Genomic DNA, 17,452 nt, shown 5'->3' on the forward strand with positions numbered 1-17,452 from the left:
TGTCCTGGTTCAGTGGATTGCTCTGAAATTGTTAACCCCTTTCAAAATAACCAGCTGAGCTTCAAAAGAGCCAATAGAGCAAGATTGTGAACACAACTTGTGATCAATACCAGAAGTAGTAACTCATTAGGGGTATAACCTGGGCAGAATTCCCGCTCAGAGTGGTTGCTTCCTGTCAATAACATGCCCTTTAACAGAAATAAACTTTGCCATGCTAAGTTCCTTTCGACCTGGTGGTCTTTCTTGGGATATTGGGTTACAGTAGGGGAGTATTCCCAACAATGGGGGACTAGTCCAGGATCCATGTTATGCAAGGGGGATGTAGGGAGACCCTCAGGAGGAGACACATCCTGACTTGTTGAGACAGCTCAAGGTTGGGTTAAACACCATCCGTTGTGGTAAAGGTTGCAAAGTGTATCAGCAATTTCAGGAAAGGGCCAAGGAAGCACCTCAATAAAAAGTAATCTCATACATCAGCCATGAGAGGAAAAATTGGAGTAGAGCATACTACCTGGTTGGTTGGGGATTTTTAGGGGCTGAGTGTGTCTTAGGCACAAAGAGAACTTGAGTCTCGATTTGTGTTTTCATTCCCTGGCCCAGGAATAAAAATGTGGGAGCTGGAGAAATTTTCAGTAACGGGAGAGTTAAATATGAGAAGGGTGCACAAGAAACTTACAATAGGGAGTTTTACATGCATCAAAAACTGAAATCACAAGAGACCTGCTAAAATGGGGAAATAAGAATTCTAGGCCTAAGGAACCTAAGAAAAATGATCTAAGGACCTGCTTCTGATAATCCATAGGGAGAATGTTGACAAAGGTCTGAGAACACTATTATATAATGGATGATTTTCAATATGGAGCTCCATAATGTGCATGTGTCCAAACAAAAACTTGTTATGAATATGTGCTTGAATTTGTGTGTTTTAAACCTTAAATCCTGAAAGGGGATCTCAAAAAGTCCTACTCACTAAACTCCCTCAGCTGCCCACTTTGACTCTGAAGCCTGGATTGATCCTCCAGCTGATCCAAGGATGTATGGAATTGAACCTTAGTTTCAGAAGCAGACTCTCTGGGTAGACTTAAAATTCAAGTCAAAAACCAGGTGCCAGTGGCTTGCACTACTCAGGATATGAGAATTAGAGTTCAAAGCCAGCCCAGTCAGGAGAGTCCTTGAGACTCTTACCTCCAATTAACCACCAACAGTTAGAAGTGGTGCTGTGGCTCAAGTCGTAGGGCTTTTGCCTTGAACTCTGGGCCTGGGTGCTATCCCTGAGCCCTTCAGCTCAAGTCCTTTGACAAAGAAAATAATGCTTTGGTGAAATGGGTTAAATATTCTGCCCACCATTACTCTTAAGATTCTGTGGCACAGAAACCAGAAAAACAAGTGGTCCACTTCCTACTATGATGAATCTCAGATCCTCAAGGGCATGGAGTGCATGATATGTCATTCAAACACGGCCTGGGGAAACTTGTAAGACCCTGCTGATGCTGTTCACAAGAGTATGGATCTAAGACAAAAACCCTATCTTCCCAAGCCAACTATACCCCTTGCTTCTCTAGGTACGGGGAGGGGTAATTGGCATTTCTGGGAAACTTATCAAGATGCAGTAGAATCAAAACCTTGAAGAGATGAGCAGTAATCACTAAATATAGTCAGGGGAGATATCTAATGGTAATGTGGAGGACCAGTGTTGTAGACCTTCTTGGCCAACTAGAGTAGAACCCGTACTTTGGTTCAATTGGCCATCCCTTTCACCCTAGCATTTCATGCACTTGTCCATTCTCAAACATTTTATACTAGTTAGGAGAGACCCCTTCCCTAGAGGGTCATTCGTATTTCCTAATTATTTAGGTGCTTTTCAGGATCCTCCCTGACAAAGTTTCCAAAAAGTTCAAAGCTTGAAACCAGAAAGCACCTTATGAATCAGTTTTATTCTTATGATTAGTATAAATAAAATATTTTGGGGGTTGGGAATATGGCTTTGTGGAAAACTGTTTTCCAGCATGCATGAAGCCCTGGGTTTTATTCCTCGGAACCACATAAACAGAAAAGGCTGGAAGTGGCACTGTAGTTCAACTGGTAGAGTGCTAGCCTTGAGCAGAAGAAGCTCAGGGAGCTCCAGGACTGGCAAAAATAAAATATAGAGTAGAATAAAATCAAAAGAGGTTTGTTATTTATACTAAAAAAATTTTTAATCCATAAACTAAATGCTCTAGTAGGATGGCATGGGAAAATTAGCTGTAGAAACATTATCTGACAAGGTAAGAGCTTCTGTGGTGATTGGAGACAAAAGTTGCACAAAGAACATTTTTTCGGGGAGGGGGGTTCCGGTCGTGGGGCCTAAACTCTGGGCTTGGGCACTGTCCCTCAACCCTTCAGCTCAAGGCTAGCGCTCTACCACTTGAGCCACAAGCCACTTCCGGCTTTTTTTCTTTTTAGCTTATGTGGTGCTGAGGAATCAAACCCAGGGCCTCAGGCATGCAATGCACACACTCTATCACTGAACCACCTTCCCAGCCACTGCACAAAGACCTTAGAAGGATTGAACATTGGCAAGTGAGTTAACTAAAAACTCAGACGAAGAGCTAGGAAGGTGGTTTAGCGGTAGAGAGCTTGCCTTGCATGCATTAACCCCTGGCTTCGATACCTCAGCACCATGTAAGCAGAAAAAGCACTGTGGCTCAAGTGGTAGAAAGCTATCCACGAGCTGAAGAGCTGAGGGACAGTGTCCAGGCCCAGATTTCAGGCCTCACAACCAACAAATCCAAGAACAAAGAAAAGAATAAAAGAAAAAAACATATGGGCACTGGTGGCTCATGACTGTAATCCTAGCTACTCTTCAGGCTAAGATCTGAGGACGGTCATTCAAAGCTAGGCAAGGCAGGTAAATTCTGTGATACTCTTATCACCAAGAAACCACTCAGAAAACTGGAAGTGGTGTTGTGGCTCAAGTGGTAGAGGACTAGCTTTGAGTTGAAGAGCTGAGGGACAGCACCCAGGCAAAGTGTTCAGTTGCAAGACAGACCAAAAAAAAAAAAGGCAAGCTACACCTAAAGGGTTTCCTACCAAGAGGGAGATGATGCAAATTCATTCTTGGAGCAGACACTCTGTGTATGTATTCCAATTTTGAGTCTACCCAGATTCAAATTGAAACTGAATAAGTGAGGTAAACACTGTGGTGATTGTGTCCACAAAAGGACTACTGCTATGACTGTGTGACAGGGAAGCCACACAAGAGGTCCTATTTGTGCTGTCATGGAGCTCATGCATGAAATTCATGATAGGTCAGCAAAATGTGATCTGAGACAACTTGGAACACCTTGTTACTCTTCTCAGAAGCAAGAGTCTATTTCAAAAATCCCTGAAACTGATCAGCTCTATTCTTTCCAAGTCAACTACCTGGGGAAAATTGGATATTTCTGGGAAACTTACCTGGATGTAGTGAAGGCCAACCCTTTGAGATGAGCAGTAAGTACAAATCACAGCCAGGGGAAATGTCTGGTGGTATTCCAGGAGACTACTATTGGAGATGTTACGGGCCAACTGGAGTGGAATCTGTGCTTTGGTTACATTGACCAATCCACACCTGACCATTCTCAAACACCTTAAATTAAGTAAGGAAAGACTTCTTAGTTAGAGGGTCATTCAAACTTCATATTTGCAAAAACAAACTACATATTTACAAATTTCATATTTACTTAGGAGCCCCTGAAAAGTTCCCAAAGAGCTTAAAGCTAGAAACCAGAAACAGCAGCTTAAATTAATTTTGTTCTGTTGATCTCCATAACCTATGATCTTCATAATCGAATTATTCCAATATGTGCTTTTATTTATCAGCAGGATTTGTTTATTGGAAATGCCACCATGTAAAAGTAACTAGAAGCCCCTGGTAGGATTGAATGGGAAAAGTTTGGTCTAAATATAATACTTGATCAGATAAGATGGTGATAAGTGAAATGAACCCCAACATAGGGGCACAAGTGCTTTTTTCATTTCTTGCTATTGTTTCTAACATAGTTATAATGTTCCATGTGATTTTTGTTTCTTTGTATTCTGTCCCCCCACCCACCCAAAACCGCATAACCACTGTTTCCAATGTTTTTGATGTTGGTGCCCTCCATCTTGTATATAGAGTTCACTAGATTGAGGAGGAAAAGGGGAAAAAACTTAAAGGGGAATACAGGTTGACCCATTATAACAATGAGATGCACAAGACACTGTTGAAAAACAAACTTTACAATTTAGGCGGGGGTCGGGGAGAGTGTATGGAGTAGTTTTGGAGCTAGGAGGTTAGGGATGGTAGGGGACATATAAAGGAGGAGGTAACAATGCTTGATAGGAAATGTATGCTTTACCTTGCTCATGTAACTAACCCCTCTGAACAGTATTTTTACAATAAATATATAAAAATAAAAGAATAAATGTACTTCAAAGGTAATCTGTGTGGTGGTTGGAGGCCAATGATACAGAAAGACTTACAAGGATTGAATACTGGAAACAAATTACCTAAAAACTGAGATGATGCTGAGTATAATCCTAAATGCTCAGGTGGCTGAATTCTGAGGATCTTTGTTTGAAGCCAACCCAGACAGGAAAGATGAGACTTTTATTTCCAATGAAGGTGCAAAAAAAGATACTACTGGAGTTGTGGCTAAAGTGGTAGCCTTGAGTAAAACTGCTCTGGCACAATGCCCAGAGCATGAGATCAAACCCAAGACCAATCCTCCAGTCACTTATAAAAAAGGTTTTGTGTCTGTGTGTGGTGGCAGATCCCTTTACTAGTTTGATGACAGAATGAGCATTTTAACAATGAGTCATGGTGGCAATATTTACCTCTTTAGTAATTGTTTCCTTAGTAATGTGTGCACAGGTGCTTTATCTCTTTTTTTTTTTTTTTTTTTTTTTTTTGATTTTTGCACCAACTTTTTTTTTTTTTTTTTTTAATTTAATTTAATTTTATTTGTGAACATACTGTACAGAGGAGTTACAGTTACATGGGCAGGATAATGTGTACATTTCTTACCAAGCATTGCAGCCTCCTCCTTTGTTTATCCTTCACATCCCTTCCCAGCCTCCCCCCTCCCCCCCTAATCCCAATCCTTCTCCTTCCTCCCTCCCCCCAGCCCCCCCCCCCACCAACATTGTAAAGTTCGTTTTGGACATGACAACTTGTACTTCTCATTGTTGCAACAGGTCCACCTGTATCCTTAAACAACTGGTTTTTCCCCATCTCCTCCACAAGTTATACTGACATCAAATATAGTGAAAGCAAGGGTTATACTGAGGGGGAGGGACATACAAAGCAACAAAGAGATAATCTTATAAATGTGTTAGAAACACATGCATGAAAGAAAAAAACATTAAAATACACATCTAAGGGTTCATTTTCCTGACATCACATTATCTGACCTTTTCCGCTTGACTCATACATATACTAGATATTACAAATAAGGGAAACCATGGGACCTACGTTTCTTTGGGCCTGGCTTACTTCACTTAATATAATTTTTTCCAAGTTTTTCCATTTCCTAACAAATGGGGCAATGTCATTCTTTCTGATGGAGGCATAGAATTCCATTGTGTATATATACCACATTTTCTTGATCCATTCATCTACTGAGGGGCATCTGGGTTGGTTCCATATCTTAGCTATGGTAAATAATGCTGCAATAAACATAGTTGTGCTGGTAGCTTTAGTGTGGTCTTGTTTGTAAACATTAGGGTAAATGCCCAAAAGTGGGATTGCTGGGTCATAGGGGAGCTCTATGTGGAGTCTTTTGAGGAACCTCCATACTGCTTTCCAAAGTGGTTGAACAAGTTTACATTCCCACCAACAATGAATTAAGGTTCCTTTCTGTCCACATCCCCTCCAGCATCTGTTGTTGTTAGAGTTCTTGATTTTTGCCGTTCTCACTGGAGTGAGGTGATATCTCAATGTTGTTTTGATTTGCATTTCTTTTATGGCTAGGGATGTTGAACATTTCTTCATGTGTCTATTGGCCATCCTTCTTTCTTCTTCAGAGAAGTTTCTCTTTAAGTCTTTCGCCCACTTATTTATTGGGCAGTTGTTTCTTTGAGGATTTGTTGTTGGGGGGTTTAATTTTTTGAGTTCCAAGTATATTTTAGATATGAGACCCTTGTCCGTTGTATGGCTAGTAAAGATCTTCTCCCAATCCGTGGGCTTTCTATTGATCTTGCTAGCTATGTCATTTGCCCTGCAGAAGCTCTGCAACTTTATGCAATCCCATTTGTCCAACCTTTCTTTGATTTGTTGTGTTTCCAGGTCTCTATTCAGAAAATTTCGGCCTGAGCCAAGGAGACCTAGGGTTTCTCCTATTCCATCCTGTAATGTTTTCAGAGTGTCTGCTTTGAGTTCAAGGTCTTTGATCCATTTGGAGTTGATTCTGGTGCAGGGTGATATATAAGGATCTAGCTTAAGTTTTCTACATGTAGTTAACCAATTTTGCCAGCACCATTTACTGAAGAGGTTGTCTTTCTTCCATTCTATTGTTTTAGCTCCCTTATCGAAGATTAGATGGCTATAGGTCTGTGGGTTCATTTCTGGGTTTTCAATTCTATTCCATTGGTCCTGAGGTCTGTTCTTATGCCAATACCAAGCTGTTTTGATTACTATGGCTTTATAGTAGAGTTTGAAGTTTGGTATTGATATTCCTCCAGCAGTGTTCTTTCCATTCAGGAGCGTTTTTGCTATTCGGGGTCTTTTATTGTTCCATATGAATTTTTGGATTGCCTCTTCTATTTCCTTGAAGAATGAGGGTGGAATTTTGATAGGTATTGCGTTGAATTTGTAGATAGCCTTGGGAAGTATTGCCATTTTCACGATGTTAATCTTTCCAATCCAGGAGCATGGGAGGTTTTGCCATTTTTTAAGTTCTGTGTTGATTTCCTTTTTCAAGATTTTAAAGTTTTCATCATAGAGGTCCTTCACTTCTTTAGTTAAGTTAATTCCTAGGTATTTTATTTTTTGTGGGGCTATTACAAATGGAGTTGCTTTCCTAATTTCAGCCACACTTTTCTCATTGTTGGCATACAGAAAAGCCATTGATTTTTGGGGGTTAATTTTATAACCTGCTACTTTGCCGAAGTTTTGAATCAGCTTGAGTGATTTGGGAGTGGAGTCTATGGGATTCTTTAAATACAAGATCATGTCATCTGCAAAGAGGGAGAGTTTTATTTCTTCTTTCCCTATTTGGATCCCCTTTATGGCTGCATCTTGTCTTATTGCTGTAGCTAGGCATTCTAATACTAGATTGAAGAGAAGTGGAGAGAGTGGGCATCCTTGTCTTGTTCCTGAGTTAAGAGGAAATGGCTTTAGTTTTTCACCATTGAGTATAATGCTGGCTGTAGGTTTGTCATATACAGCCTTTATCGTATTGAGGAATGTTCCATGGATTCCTAATTTTTCCAAAACCTTCATCATAAAGGGGTGTTGGATCTTGTCGAATGCTTTTTCTGCATCTATTGAGATAACCATGTGGTTCTTATTCTTGCTCCTGTTGATGTGATGAATAATATTAATTGATTTGCGTATATTGAACCAGCTTTGCATCCCTGAAATGAATCCTGTTTGATCGTGGTGTATGATTTTTTGGATGAATTGTTGAAGTCGATTGGCCAAAATTTTGTTGAGAAGTTTTGCATCAATGTTCATCAAAGAAATGGGTCTATAGTTCTCTTTCTTTGATGAGTCCCTGCCTGGTTTTGGGATGAGGGTTATGATGGCTTCATAGAATGTGTTCGGTAGTGAGCTTTCTCTTTCAATTTCATTGAAGAGTTGGAGGAGTATTGGTGTGAGCTCTGCTTTGAAGGCCTTGTAAAATTCCGCTGTAAAACCATCTGGTCCTGGACTTTTCTTAGCTGGGAGGTCTCTTATTGCTGTTTCTATTTCAATGCTTGATATGGGCCTGTTAAGCTGGTTTAACTCATCTTGGTTTAGTTTTGGCATGTCAATATTTGCTAGGAAAAGGTCCATTTCTGTCAAGTTCTCAAACTTATTAGCATAAAGTTTTGAGAAGTATTCCCTTATACTGTTCTGAATCTTGGTTGTTTCCGTGGTGATGTTTCCATTTTCATCTCTGAGTTTATTAATTTGGGTGTGTTCTCTTCTTTTTCTGATAAGATTTGCTAAGGGTCTGTCAATTTTGTTAAGTTTTTCGAAGAACCAACTCTTTGTTTTGTTGATTCTTTCTATAGTTTTTTTGGATTCTAATTCATTTAATTCTGATTTAATTTTGATTATTTCTTTCCGTCTACTGGATTGGGGTTTATCTTGCTGCTCTTTTTCAAGGAAGTTTAGATGTGTCATTAAATTGCTAGTTTCAGATTTCTCCAATTTGTTGATATGGGAGCTCAGAGCTATAAACTTGCCTCTGAGTACTGCCTTTGCTGTGTCCCAGAGGAGCTGGTAATTTGTGTGTTCATTTTTGTTGAATAGCATGAACATTTGAATTTCCTTTCTAATCTCTTCCATGACCCACTCTTGATTCAGCAGTGTGTTGTTCAGCCTCCATGTGATACTGGACTTTCTTTGGTGGCTTTTGGTGTTGAGTTCTAATTTTATTCCCTTGTGGTCAGAGAGAATGCAAGGTATAACTTCAATGTTTCTGAATTTAGACAAGTTTGCTTTGTGGCCTAAAATGTGGTCTATTTTAGAAAACGTTCCATGTGCTGCTGAGAAAAACGTGTATTCTGATGCTGCTGGGTGAAATGTTCGGTAGATGTCTGTTAAGTCTAGTTGATCTATGCAGCTGTTTAGATCTGCGGTTTCTCTGTTGAGTTTTTGCCGAGTTGATCTATCTAGTGGGGAGAGTGGTGTGTTAAAATCCCCAACAATTAATGTCTTTGGATCTATATGGGATTTGAGGGAAAGTAGTGTTTCTTTGATAAATTTGGGTGCTCCATTGTTTGGCGAATAGATATTTAGAATTGTAATATCCTCCTGAAGGAGAGATCCTTTAATTAGTATGTAGCGACCTTCTTTATCTCTTCTCACGAATTTTAATTTGAAGTCTATTTTATCTGATATTAAGATTGCAACTCCCGCCTGTTTATGGGGGCCGTTTGCTTGGTAGATTTTGTTCCAGCCTTTAACATTGAAAATGTGTTTGTTTTTACGGGCAAGATGTGACTCCTGCAGGCAGCAGATAGAAGGGTCTTGTTTTTTAATCCAACTAGACAGTCTATGTCGCTTAATTGGAGAGTTCAGTCCGTTAACATTAAGAGATAGGACTGAGAGGTATTTGGGAGTTCCTGCCATGTTATCCACCTTCTTGGGGGCTGCGAAAACTAGGTTCTTCCTATGGTTCTTGGATTCTCAGTTTGGGTGCAGTTTCTTGGCCTTTGTTGCGGTCTTGTTGGTTTTCTATGTGTAGGACATCTTTAAGAATCTTTTGTAGGGCTTGTTTGGTGGAGATGTATTGTTTCAATTTTTCTTTGCTATGGAAGGTTTTTATTTGGCCTTCAGTTATGAAGGAGAGTTTAGCTGGGTACAGTATTCTTGGTTGATAGTTGTTTGTTTTTAGGGCATGGCATACATCATTCCAGGCTCTTCTTGCTTTGATTGTCTCTGCTGAGAAATCTGAGGTGATTCTAATTGGTTTCCCTTTATAGGTGATTAACCTTTTCTCTTTGACAGCTTTAAGGATCTTTTCCTTGGTCTGAGTTGATCCTGTGTGGATTATAATGTGACGGTGGGATGTCCTATTCTGGTCTGGTCTATTTGGGGTTCTAAAAGCTTCTTGTATCTGAATAGGCCTATCTTTTTGTATGTTTGGGAAGTTCTCTGCTAGGATCCTGTTAAACAAATTTCCTAGACCATTAACTTCTGTTTCTAGGTGCTCCTCTACACCCATTATCCTTAGATTAGGCCTTCTGATGGTGTCTTCTACGTGTTGAATAGATCTATCATACTTCTTGGACTTGTCTTGGATGGTTGTATGTTCTTTCTCTATAATATCTAGGCTGTCTTCAATCCCTGAGATTCGATCTTCTGCATGGTCTAACCTACTGTCAAGACTCTCTACTTTGTTTTTTATCTCTTTTCCTTCTAATTGGTCAGCTTTGATGGCTTCAAGTTCTTTGTTGAAGCTCTATTTTAGGTCTTGTATGAATTTCTTTACTTCCTTAATTTGGTGTTCAGTGTTTGTTCTCAAATCACTTAGTTGATTGGTTATGATTTCTTTGGACTCCCATTCCTTCTGTTGGGTTCCATTCAGCATTCCCTTTGTGGTCTCCCTGACTTCCTTCAGCTCTTTGTTAATGGATTCCATGAATGCCTTTACTGATCTTTGTGTGTTCTCTACCTGGTCTCTCAATTCCTGAATTACTCTTTGATTAACTTCCTCCCGTTTGTGGGATTCCTGCAGTTCTCTTTCCTCCCGTTCCTGGGATTCCTGCAGTTCTCTTTGAGTGTTCTCAGCCTGCTCACGCCATTCCTCCCTTTCTCTTTGAGTATTCTCAAGTTGTTCACGCAAATCCTGTATCATTTTTTGAGTAGCTTCCTCACGCTTATGATATTCCTGCATAAACTTTTGGGATGCCTCCTCTCTCTCCCTATCACGCTCATACAGAGTCATTTGTAAGTTGTCAAACTTCTCATTTATCATATTTGCCACCAGTGTTTGTAGAGCTATTTGGGAACTCTCCTCTGGATTGTTCATTATCTGATCTGACCCCTGATTATCAAGATTGGGAATTGAGATACCTGGATTTGCCATTTTTCTTGTGTTTTTTCGGCTTACTCTGCCCATTTGAGATGAAAATAGCACCAGTTTTGTGCTAGAACACTATCTTAAGGCAACCATCAACCAACGTTTGCATTTATACAGTCAATAGTCTACAGATACAATCTAGTTCAACAGATACATCTATTCAACATCAAACAACTATATGTTAATGGACTTCGAACCGCAGAGAAGAATTTGGGAAACCAGAAATTTTTAGGGTTAGGGAGAGATGTGGGTAAAAATTAGGAATAGATTGGTGTGGGGAGGCACAGGGAGAGTTAACTATGTCCTAATCTCAATGCAGGAAATAGGTTGGGTAGGATGCAAGTAGAGAGGGAGAGAAAAAGAAGAAAGGTAAAGGGAAATGAAAAGAGACCAGAAAAAAAATTAGAAACGTAAAAATTAATATAGTTATGGAGATTGAAAGACCATCTATTTAGAGAGGAATGTGAATATAATGAGAAAACAGGAGGGAGATAGAGGAGATGTGAAAAACTTAAAAAATGCTTAAAATATTATATAGGTATAAAGAGGTAGTACTGCTATTAAGGAATTTAAGTCTCAGAAGTTTTGGATTGAGTAATAAATTTGTGGATTAAGTGTGTACACAATGGGGGATAGGGTCTACTAGTTAACTATGGGTTTATCAGGATGTGCAGGACAAGAGTTAAGGCACATACAGAAGAACAAAAGAAAGGAAAAGGTGAAAAGGATAAGAAAGGGAGAAAAAAAAAGATCAGAAGTTCAGTAGAGCTAGACAAAAAACAAAAAGATAATTAAGAAAGAAAGAAATAAAAAGAGAGAAGACAAGAAAAGAAAGGAAAACGTACATTCACGTATTCCTAAAATAAAAATTATAAGAGGAAAAAAAAAGTTACTGGAAAACAATTATTTTTTCAAAAAAGGCAAAAATTAAAGATTAATAAAAGTTTTAGAAAAGGAAAAAAAAATTTTATATATATAAGGTACCAAAAAAAAAAAAAAAAAAAAGAAAAAAGAAAAGAAGAAAAAAAAAGTTCTTTGATTTTTTTTTTTTGATTTTTTTTTTGGGAGGTTTGGGAAGAATCCTGTATCTCCCTTTTGTCTGTTACCAGCCTCTTGTTGGAGTCTCTGGTCAGCTTGAGGTCCTGTGGCTTGATTGGTTTCTTAAGTCAGTTTGTTCGAACAGGCAGAAAAATGCTCTGCTTTACCCAAGATTTTGAGATCCCCCTCCCAGGTTAGTTTAATGGGAGGGTGATCTGCTTTGAGAATCACAAAAGAGGGGTGATGAGGCTAGGTTCTGGTAGAGTTGAGGCCTTTCAACAAACAGTAGCTTTTCCCTGGGGCTATTTTGTGAAAAATTCACAGAGCCCACCCTGGAGCCATTCTCAGGGTTTCTGTTTTTCAATTGATTGTGGAGGCTGCTAGAGGGAGGGGCAGCCTCTGGCTCTGGTTACCCAGTGAGGAAAGCCACTCCAATGGCTGGTGCCTGAGCTGGGTGACTTTTCCCTGGATGGAGCTGAGTCTGGCAGGTCACTTCGCCGTTAAGTTCTTGTGACCTGTTAAATGGCTCGTTTTATTCCAAGGCCTGAGTTGGAGCTAGCAGCTCCTCTGAGCTTTGTCGGTATCCAAGATGGAGATCACCGGTGCTGGGGGGGGAGGGGTGGCCTTCCCTCCTCTGCTCCCTGAGAAGGAGTGAGGAAGTGGGGCTACTCACACCGAGTCTTGGATCCTGGGTCGTCTCTGGTCTGCAAAGTGCAGGATGAAGTTGTCCGCTCCTTGTCGGTTCTTGCTGGTGTTGAGTAGAATCCTCTCGCCCTCTGCGTCTGGCTCCTTCGTCCCGGACTCTCTGTGTGAGCGCTCAGGTATGGCCGCGGCTGCGGTAGCCGCTGTGACCCTGCTGCCGCCGCCGCCGCGGCTGCTGGCAGGCGGTCAGATGTGTCTCCTTGTCTTGGCTTCCCCTCTCTTGTCTAACTCTCTGTCCTGTGATGGCACACTTGGTGTGATTCTCTGGCTTAGGACTGTTCACTGGAACTCTAAAACTGCTTTCTATGCGAGAGCTTGTTCAGATTCCAGCTTCTCCTCCGCCATCTTCCCGGAACTCCTCGCTTTATCTCTTCTATAACAGGTTTTGTTCAGTGACTGACTGAAAAACTGCCTTAATCAAACCCTTTTTTAAATCAAAATATCTTATTGGATACTGCTGAATAGGAAAGTCAATGATTATTGTTTGGAAGAAAAGAAAGCAAAATCAGATGGGAGAATTGTAGAAGTTAAATCTTGAAGTGCTTGACTGATATAAGCACTGTCCTTGTAAAGGTAGTCAAAACCTTAGTAATGCTATTTTAGAGAAGTTCTAGGGGCTAGAGACATGGCACTAGTAGTAGAACACCAGCTGAGTAAAAGTTGGTTATTTTTCATATGGCCAGGTGTTCGGATTTGGTTGATTATTAAAGCTTTTGACTAGTTTGAAAGGGGTCAAAATTTTGATCCATCATGAAAGATGATCCCAAAGCTCAAATTCATGGGAGCCAGTGGTGGGCTGCCTAGCCAGTGTGCTTATTCAACTTGGACATGCAACAGGATGCCTTCTGCAGGAGTAAACTTTGCCTTGCTGAGATGGTGTTTGTAGGATACCTTAATTGCCCCCGGTATTTCCAACAGAGATCTTCTGTGCCATTCATGAGGCATCCTACACATCCAGCCGCCCTGTTGAGCCAACCTCCTGGATGGTCTAAACATGCCATTCCTGGTAGCTGATAATGGAACTAGGTATAAAGTTAATCTGCAACATCAGGAAGAGCTACAAACAGACACACTCAGAAGCAAGCAACTTCATGCATTGGCCTTGCTAGAAAAAAATGAAACTATGTATCCTGCTTTGGTACTTGTGTCTTTGTAGGGATGGTGTATGAGAGAAGTGTGTTAGATTCAGGCTCTTAAATTCTTTCTGTCTAAGAGTCTTGATCTGCAAATTCATTTGTCCAGCTAGGAAGAGTGAAAAGTTGGAGATGGAGTCATCTCTGAGAAAAATCTCTAATAATGGAGTTGAGAAAAGGGAAGAATGAGAAACACAGTCTGAAGGGAAAAGTGTACCAAAAAATCTTACTCCCATTACAGCATGTCTCTGTGATTTAAGAATTCTAAACCTAGGAAGCTCAAGAAAATTGGAGCTAAAAAGCCTCCCTCAGACATTCTTAATATTGTCTTCTTTTAGGGAGAATGTGGGGAAAGCTATGAAAATATGTGTTAAGGTTCATTTTTATTTTTGAGCTCTAATTTTAATGTTCACTTGTTAAACTAAATCCTCTATATGCCTGTCTCTGGGTAAATACTCATCAACATGAAATATAAAGTGATTTTGATAAAAAATAAAAATGACTCAGAAGAAATTATAAATACAAAACAATCTTCACAGAAGCAAACTCTCAGAGATATTTCATGACTTTGACAAGGATAAAGTGGGTGAAGTTAGTATAAATTTAGAAGTATGACAATGCACAAAAACATAACAAGATACTCATATATTTCATTATATAACCCAAAGCAAAAAGCAAATGTTGTTTAGATGATTTTTAAAATCCAGTCTCTCAGGTACTGGGAAGGTGGCTCAATGGTAGAGTGCCTGCCTTGCATGCATGAGGCCTTGGGTTTTTTTTCGCAGCATCACATAAGCAGAAAAAGTTGGAAGTGCTGCTGTTGCTCAAGTGGTATCACTAGCCTTGAGCTGAGGGACAGCACCCAGGCCCCAGAGTTCAAGCCCCATGTCCAACAAAATAAAAATGAAAACAAAACAAAACAAAACAAAGTCTCTCACTTTTCTGTCTTCAACTTTGTAATAACTCTGCTTCAGCCTAGGGCTAATATTTTAGGTGTGGACATGTATCAACACTCCTGAATCAGACTCTACTTGATCATTTTTTAAATACACATTTTGTTCTTAATTTCCCTCTTTATAAATTCACATACACCTATAAAAAATGGTGTGGCCATCCCAATACCCTTCTCAAAGTACCTCCTAATGACAACTTACAAAAAGTTGTATTATATTACAAGAAAAACAATGCTACAAATAAAGAAAACCAATAATTAAATAATAATGATTAATAAAATAAAAAACAATTATCATTTTTTCAGTTTTTGAAGTGTACTACAAATTAGATTTTATTATTGTCATATTTCTTTACATTTAACACTGGCTAAGATTATGACGTTCAACAAGAATTTTATAGGCTATGAGTAGTGTTTAAATCACCCACTAAGATTACCATTTATAGTTAATCTCATAATTTGTATATGGCTTATATCATCATTTGTTCCTCACTAACATATAAAGTAAGGAAGGCCTACAGTTTTAACAGAAACTGTGTAGTTAACATAGTCAACTCTTTATTCTGCTCCTTTACACAAAGACTTTTCAACTTCTCATTAGTAAGGTTTCAATAAACTCTGAAATGTACATACTCAGTAGTAGTTATGTGCTACCATAAATCTTAAATACTTTATAGAAAAGTATTATGACCTGCCAAGCAGTCCCAGTTTTGGCATATATAAGCAAATTCCCAAAATTAAATATATTTAAAACATTAAATATTTTAACAAACCTTAACACTTGCTGCAGTGTTCATTATGACAGGTCCCTTGTATAGAATAATTGAATTCCTCCTCCTACACATCTCTTGAACAACAAATATCTGGAATTATTTTGTTTTTGACATGTCAATCTTGATTTTTTCTTAAATGTGTACTTATGTAAGAAGTACATGGTTCTAAAATTTCATGACAATTCTTTTAAACTTACGTTTTGTTGTATTGTCTAGTTTAAGAAAATCAATTACAATTTATATATAAAAAATATTCTTTGCTCAATTCAGCATCACATACACTAACATTGGAATGATACAGAGAAGATTAGCTGGCCCCTGTGCAAGGATGGCAGGCAAATTTCTGAAGCATTCCATCGCCCAATTTGTTAGGAAATGGAAAGACTTGGAAAAAAATTAAGTGAAGTAAGCCAAGTCCAAAGAAACGTAGGTCCCATGGTTTCTCTAATTTTCAATAACTAATATATGTCTGGGATAAGCAGAAAAGGTCAAAAGTTATGTGTATATGACCAGATAAGATTGTGTTAAGGGAAATGAACCCCAAGTTAGGGACACAAGTGGTTTTTTTTTTTCTTGCTATTTTTTCTTACATACTTATGACGTGCAGAGTGTTTTTTTTTTTTTGTTTCTTTACATGTTCCTCCCCCATGCTATAACACCTGTTTTCACTGTATTTGAAGTTGGTGTGCCTACATCTTGTTTATACTCTCCTCTAATTTTTTGAGAGGAAGGACAAAAAAAACCAAAATGCTTAACTAGGGATACAGGTTGACCCATGTAACAATGAGATGCACAATACACTATGTTGTAAAGTGAACTTTACAATTGAGGCCGGGAAATGGAGGGGGTTAATGGACTTGTGGAGGTGGGAGGGAAGGGATGGTAGAGGAACAATAAAGGAGGAGGTAACAATGCTTGTTAGGAAATGTACTCATTACCTTGCTCATGTAATTGTTACCCCTCTGTACAATATTTTTACAATAAAAATGTATAAAAATGTTCTAAGATGGAAGAGTTTATTTCCTTTATTTTACTCATATAATTTCGTTAGCAAAGAAATTCATGCAAAACTCCGATATGAAGGTAATTTGAATAAATATGTTTGTGAACACACGCATGTGCTTAAGCACTTGCATGTGTGTTGACGTGCTCAGAGTTTGAAATCAGGGCTTCAAGTCTTGCAAGGCCTTTTCTCTCTAGATTGGTGTGCTACTAAATGAGCTACATCTCCATTCTTGGCCCTTTGCTAGTTCATTAAAATTTTTGAAAAATAATCTCATGAATTTCATTTGCCCTGATTGGGTTTCAACTGTTATCCACAGATCTCAGGCTCCTGAGTAGGTATCCCAAGTAGTTAGGATTACAGGTCTGACAAACCAGCAAAGACTTTCAGAATAAGGTTAAAAGTAGAAGAAAATTTACTTCAGAGGGGCATGTTTTAGCATCTCCAATTTTAAAGCATTTTGGAGTGATTATTTATGGTTTTTTAAATTTTTGGTTACTTATAAGAAAGTAGATGATGATATTTGAAAGTTTTAGTACTTTTTAAAAAGGATACTGGAATTGTGGGACAGAAGAAATTTGCCTCTCTTTGGACCTCAATGTATAAGCTCAGCTCTGAGCATGATAACCCAATGTCACCAACACAATCTGTGTTGAAGACAAATGTGACAGAAAACAATCACCATGGGCAATATGAATATTGAATTGAGAGTGTCATAGAATGGAGAGATTTTATCTACCTTTTGTGTATTGCTGAAAGACTTTTGGAAACTTTGACTCATTTCCTTCCTCACTGTGTGTGTCTTTAGGTCATGCATTTACTGCCTTTAATTACAATTCTTCCCAACACTAAAATGGTAATAACATTAGCATTATAGCAAATGTTATCTTAAGAATTAAGGGAATAAAACTTGTGAAATACTTAACATAAACTTCTAGGAATGAGCTTTGAGTTTAGCCAGCATTCTTTTTAAAATACTAAATAGAATGTGATAAGTAGTACAGAAACCATTACATGTAGTTAGCAACCAGAAGTAATATCTATTGATCATGCTCTGCTTCCAAGGAAGCCAGGTGGATAACTTCTCTTGCTGTAAATCAAACTGGTTATCTTATGTC

The 17,452-nt window shown here is 38.8% G+C and overlaps 1 non-coding gene across 1 annotated transcript; it reads left to right on the top strand.

Moving 5' to 3' along the window:
• Positions 1 to 15,588: 15,588 nt before the first annotated feature.
• LOC122107179 lies at positions 15,589 to 15,700 on the top strand. Its single transcript, XR_006147311.1, has one exon. It is a non-coding gene; the product is annotated as a U6 spliceosomal RNA (small nuclear RNA).
• Positions 15,701 to 17,452: the final 1,752 nt, after the last annotated feature.

This window comes from Dipodomys spectabilis, unplaced genomic scaffold (assembly GCF_019054845.1).
Source record: "Dipodomys spectabilis isolate Male_0828 unplaced genomic scaffold, ASM1905484v1 ptg000047l, whole genome shotgun sequence".
In the NCBI taxonomy this organism is placed as follows: domain Eukaryota; kingdom Metazoa; phylum Chordata; class Mammalia; order Rodentia; family Heteromyidae; genus Dipodomys; species Dipodomys spectabilis.